General features: G+C 27.7%; 1 protein-coding gene across 1 annotated transcript in view; it reads right to left on the bottom strand.

The window, feature by feature from the left end:
* Positions 1-5,884, bottom strand: part of LOC111679394 (protein ITPRID2) — a 7,764-nt gene extending 1,880 nt beyond the window's left edge. Inside the window, exon 1 of the mRNA XM_023440969.2 lies at positions 5,823-5,884. The gene's annotated coding sequence lies outside the window, so the exon portion shown is untranslated. The remainder of the gene's footprint in view (positions 1-5,822) is intronic.
* Positions 5,885-6,130: the final 246 nt, after the last annotated feature.

Raw genomic sequence — 6,130 nt, 5'->3', positions numbered from 1 at the left:
CAGTTCTATTTCAGTTCTATTTCAGTTCTAGTTCAGTTCTAGTTCAGTTCTAGTTCAGTTCTAGTTCAGTTCTAGTTCAGTTCTAGTTCAGTTCTAGTTCTGTGCTAGTTCAGTGCTAATTCAGTTCTATTTCAGTTCTAGTTCAGTTCTAGTTCAGTTCTAGTTCAGTTCTAGTTCAGTTCTAGTTCAGTGCTAGTTCAGTTCTATTTCAGTTCTATTTCAGTTCTATTTCAGTTCTAGTTCAGTTCTAGTTCAGCTCTAGTTCAGTTCTAATTCAATTCTAGTTCAGTTGTAGTTCAGTTTTAGTTCAGTTCTAGTTCAGTTCTAGTTCAGTTCTAGTTCAGTTCTAGTTCAGTTCTAGTTCAGTTCTAGTTCAGTTCTAGTTCAGTTCTAGTTCAGTTCTAGTTCAGTTCTAGTTCAGTTCTATTTCAGTTATAGTTCAGTTATAGTTCAGTTATAGTTCAGTTATAGTTCAGTTATAGTTCAGTTGAGTTCTATGTTCATTTTAGTTCTTCTAGATTCGTTCTAGTTCTTCTACATAGTTCAGTTTTAAATCTCTTCGGATAATGTAAATACAGTAGTACTTTTATCTCCAAATTGATTTGATCTTGTAAACAAATCCTAAATTAATCTTTCTTAAACATTTCCATTCACTTCATCGCAAAAACTTGATCTTGAACTCAAATACTCAAGTTGTTGTTGTGGTTTACTGTCTTAAATTTAAAATCTATTGACTTCAAATCAATTATCAATTGTTGTTCCAAGTAGCGCTTACATATTTGTGATATTTAAATAATTCTTAGAAAAATCATGTCAAACAACTTTAATATTTTTTCTACTTCCTTCTTCTAACAAACAGCATGCAAAAAAAATTGTTTCTGATTTGTGCAAATCTCATTATTTACGAGTAGTTGAATATAAAAAAAGTGAAAAACATTAAAGTGTTTTTGTTTTTTAAAAACCTGTTTATTATTAAATAATCAAAACAAAAACAATACAAAATAATTATTTCGGTTTTTTTATTTTAAAATTAATTTGAGAAAAAAACACAGACGGCGGCGGGCAACTTATTGCGTATTCGTGTTTATGTGTGATTGTCTGGCTTAGTTTAAACTTTTAAAGAAAATTAATAAAACCGCAGCCATAATTTTTATTTATTTATATGTATTGTTTTTACCTAGTATTATATTTTTTTCTCAACTATGTACTGATAATTTATATTTACCCATGGTTTGGAAGTCTTTATATATATTGCATTCTTTTTGTTTTTTTTTAATTTATTAAAAAAAAAACGTGTATTAATTAATTGCGTCTTCATGCTTAATGAAATTACTTAGCAATTTCGGAACGTGTGTGTTTGTCACAACAAATAGTTTATTATTATTAAAACAAGTGGTTCCAAATCTGTACTACTTTCTTGATTTAGAAAATAACAATGAAAGTTCTTACTAAACCTTTAACTCGAAGTTAAATGAGTAACTTCGCAAGAATATTAATTATTCGTTTTTATATTCATATTTTTTTTGTATTTATTAAATACGACATGTTTAAAGTCCAATTTTGATTATAATTTGAGCACTAATTTGCTGATAATTAAATATTTTTACATTTTTACTAGACTTTCATAACAACAATGCGCTGACGCTATATTAATCACAAAAAGCTTGTTAATTTAGACAGAAAACCCCATAACAAGAAAAAAAAAACAATAACTGAAACATCGGTTTAAAATTTGTAAAAGATTTTCTTACATTTTACAAACTTTTTTCTCCAGTTCTAGTTCAGCGCTGGTTTAAATCTAGTTCGGTTCTGGAAAGTTCTAGTTCAGTTCTGGTTCAGTTCCAGTACTATGGTAGTTCATTTCAGATCTAGTTCCGTTATAGTTCAGTTCTAGTTCAGTTCTAGTTCAGTTCTAGTTCAGTTTTAGTTCAGTTCTAGTTCAGTTCTAGTTCAGTTCTAGTTCAGTTCTAGTTCTAGTTCAGTTCAAGTTCTAGTTCAGTTCTAGTTCAGTTCTAGTTCAGTTCTAGTTCATTTCTAGTTCAGTTCTAGTTCAGTTCTAGTTCTAGTTCAGTTCTAGTTCAGTTTTAGTTCAGTTCTAGATCAGTTCTAGATCAGTTCTAGTTCAGTTCTAGTTCAGTTCTAGTTCAGTTCTAGTTCAGTTCTAGTTCAGTTCTAGTTCAGTTCTAGTTCAGTTCTAGTTCAGTTGTAGTTCAGTTCTAGTTCAGTTCTAGTTCAGTTCTAGTTCAGTTCTAGTTCAGTTCTAGTTCAGTTCTAGTTCAGTTCTAGTTCAGTTCTAGTTCAGTTCTAGTTCAGTTCTAGTTCAGTTCTAGTTCAGTTCTAGTTCAGTTCTAGTTCAGTTCTAGTTCAGTTCTAGTTCAGTTCTAGTTCAGTTCTAGTTCAGTTCTAGTTCAGTTCTAGTTCAGTTCTAGTTCAGTTCTAGTTCAGTTCTAGTTCAGTTCTAGTTCAGTTCCTGTTCAGTTCCAGTTCTGTCCCAACGGTCCTACTTCTAAAAGTTTTTCAAAATCAGTATTGTTTTAAAAATTTTATATAGAAGCAATCTCAAGTTTTGCTTTTAAAAAAATGGAGATTATTAACTTTGCTTTTTATAACTCCCACTTGATTAGCTCATAGTACAAGTTCAAGTTCGAACATCAAACTTTCAAATAAACTATTTACTACGATAAACAATAATTATTTTGTGCATGATTTAAAAAATTTTCGTTTTTTTTTTGCAAAATCATGTGGGGATTTTTTATTTAATTTTTAGTGTCGTCATGACTTTTGAAATATCTTCAAAAGAACCAATATTTATTTATTATTTATTTGTTTGCTTAACATAAAAATTATTACAAATAGTATTTGCTTATGTTGTTGGTTTTCCAACATTTTAAAATGTCTGTTAAGAAAAAATATTGTTGCTATTTATAAATTAATTTAACACTTTTTAAAAAAAAAAAAGTTTTTCGACAAAATGTTGTTGCTGTTGCTAAGTTTATTGTTTAGTTTGCAAACAATAACCATTTACGTCAATTTCATTATTGTTATTATTTTCTTTTAATTATCTAACGTTATTTTTTTCACTCTTGCTGTCGTATTTCTTTTAGTTTAATTATAGCAAATTTTTCAATAGTGGATATAAAATAAACAAATATTTTTTTCGAATTTGAAATAATTAATATGTTTTTGTTTTGTTTCATTTTAAATTTTGTTTTAATAAGTGTCACGTGCCGTTGTATTTAAATTTTGCATAAAAAAATCCCCTTTTTAAAATTAAGTAACATTTCTCAGGAATTTTAAATTCCATGTGCAGTTTGTATTTTAATAGCCATCATTTTAATAACGATCGATAAATCGAACACTTTCTAGTTCAAATCTAATTTCTAGTTCAACTTTAGTTCTGTGTAAGTTCAGTTCTTCTTCGGTTCTTTTTCACTTTTAGTTAAGTTAAATCTTAGATTAGTTTTATTTCAGTTCTAGTTTAGTCCTAGTTCAGTTTTAGCTTACTTTTAGTTTAGTTCTACTTCAGTTCAGGTTCACTTCTATTTCGATTCTAATTCAGTTCTGCTTCAGTTTTAGTTCTGTTCTAGTTTATTTCTAGTTCAATTCTAGTTCAGTTTCAGTTCCGTTCTAGTTCAGTTTTAGTTCAATTCTAGTTCAGTCCTAGTTCAGTTCTAGTTCAGTTCTATTTCAGTTCTAGTTTAGTTCTAGTTCAGTTCTAGTTCATTTCTAGTTCAGTTCTGTTTCCGTTCTGCTTCAGTTTTAGTTCAGTTCTAGTTTATTTCTAGTTCAATTCTAGTTTAGTTCTAGTTCCGTTCTAGTTCAGTTCTAGTACCGTTCTAGTTCAGTTCTAGTTCAGTTATAGTTCAGTTCTAGTTCAGTTCTAGTTCAGTTCTAGTTCAGTTCTAGTTCAGTTCTAGTTCAGTTCTAGTTCAGTTCTAGTTCAGTTCTAGTTCAGTTCTAGTTCAGTTCTAGTTCAGTTCTAGTTCAGTTCTAGTTCAGTTCTAGTTCAGTTCTAGTTCAGTTCTAGTTCAGTTCTAGTTCAGTTCTAGTTCAGTTCTAGTTCAGTTCTAGTTCAGTTCTAGTTCAGTTCTAGTTCAGTTCTAGTTCAGTTCTAGTTCAGTTCTAGTTCAGTTCTAGTTCAGATCTAGTTAAGTTCTAGTACAGTTCTAGTTCAGTTCTAGTTTAGTTCTAGTTCAGTTCTAGTTAAGTTCTAGTTCAGTTCTTGTCCAGTTCTTCTTCAGTTTTTGTCCAGTTCTAGTTCAGTTCTAGTTCAGTTCAGTTTAGTTTAAGTTCACTTCTGGTTCAGTTTAGTTTAAGTTCACTTCAGCAAACTAACTAACTAACTAACTAACTAGCCAACTAGCTAACTAACTAACTAACTAACTAACTACCTAACTAACTAACTAACTAACTATCTATCTATCTATCTATCTATCTATCTATCTATCTATCTATCTATCTATCTATCTATCTATCTATCTATCTATCTATCTATCTATCTATCTATCTATCTATCTATCTATCTATCTATCTATCTATTTATCTATCTATCTATCTATCTATCTATCTATCTATCTATCTATCTATCTATCTATCTATCTAACTAACTAACTAACTAAATAACTAACTAACAAGCTAATTAACTAACTAACTAACTGACTAACTAACTAACTAACTAACTAACTAACTAACTAACTGACTAACTAACTAATTAACTAACTAACTAACTAACTAACTAACAAACAAACTAACTAGCTAATTAACTTACTAACTAAGTAACTAACTAATTGACTAACTGTTTAACTAACTACAAACCTAACTAACTAACTAACTCACCAATTAATTAAATAACTTTTGTCTCAACAGATTAGCAAACTATGAAACTAATCTGGCAGCATTGTAGGTCTTGCATTTAACAAAAAAGTACATATTGCCTGACCTTGAGTTAAATCTTAACTATAATTTAGCGCAACACTAGGTTTCAAGTTATCCAATATTTTCTTCCAAGCAAAAAAAAAAAAAAACACATTTGCTTCAATTTCCTACAAAATTTTTAAAAATAAAATTTTGAAAAAACTTAAATTAATTGCTAGCTTTAAGTGAATTTTTTTGTCATTTGATCATATTATTTTCGTACAAAACACAAACCTTATTAATTTTATTGTTTATAGTTTTTTAATAGAGAAGAAAACTAAACTAAAATTGTAACACAATCATGACAATTTCAATTAGAAAACAAAGGAGATACAAAATATAGCGAGATTTTCTATACCAGAACTGTAATAAAATACTGCAGTTAATTACGTAAAAATGAAAATAACAACAACAAACCATAACTGTAAAAGGGAATAATTGAAAAGTAATTTATAAATTACAACTCTGTTTTTTATATATATTTTTTAACAAATCAAATTCTTTAGCAAATTGGTCGGCTTTTTTAGTTAGATTCAAAACATCTAATGTTTAAATTTGTTGTTTTGTTTATTAGTTTTAATGTTATTGTAGTTGTTGGAGATAATAATAATTTCACCGTTGCTTGACATTGAATTCCATATTAGTATTTAACAACAATAAAAAACATGTTTTAAAACACGTTGTTGGAATTTTTTTCAAACGCTTACAACAAATAAAGTTTGTTTTTAGCAAAAAAATTCCATTTCTCTTTGTTTTTTTTTTGTTTGTTTGTTAATTGTTTAAAATAAAACTTATTAAAGTTTTTTTCTTTAGGTTTGTATTTAGACCAGACGAATGATATTTGCATAATTTATTTCTGGTTTATTAATTCTTATTATATTTTAATTTTTTTTTTGTTAAATATTAACCTTTATTTTTGTTGGTTTTTTATTATTTTTTCCAAAAATTCCTTTTATTTGATTTTTTTTGTTAAAAAATTATTTAATATATTTTATTAACACTTGTATTTTTGTTTGGTATTTTCCGTTTTGTATTTATATTTTATTATTTATTTAAAGTTGTTGTTCTCACATTTAATAACAAATTTCAACTGAGCCAGTTTTTAAAAGTCTTGCAATTTTTTGTAGCTTTTTCACTCTTTTCTATGTTGTTGTTGTTGCTGCTGCTGCTTTTGTTTTAAATCCAATTTTAAAAGCTTAGCTCACTGTTTTTTTTC

The sequence above is a fragment of the Lucilia cuprina genome, chromosome 6 (genome assembly GCF_022045245.1).
Source record: "Lucilia cuprina isolate Lc7/37 chromosome 6, ASM2204524v1, whole genome shotgun sequence".
NCBI classification, from domain to species: Eukaryota; Metazoa; Arthropoda; class Insecta; order Diptera; family Calliphoridae; genus Lucilia; species Lucilia cuprina.
The sequence above is the reverse complement of the archived record's forward strand: the minus strand, read 5'-3'. Positions and strand labels throughout refer to the sequence as shown.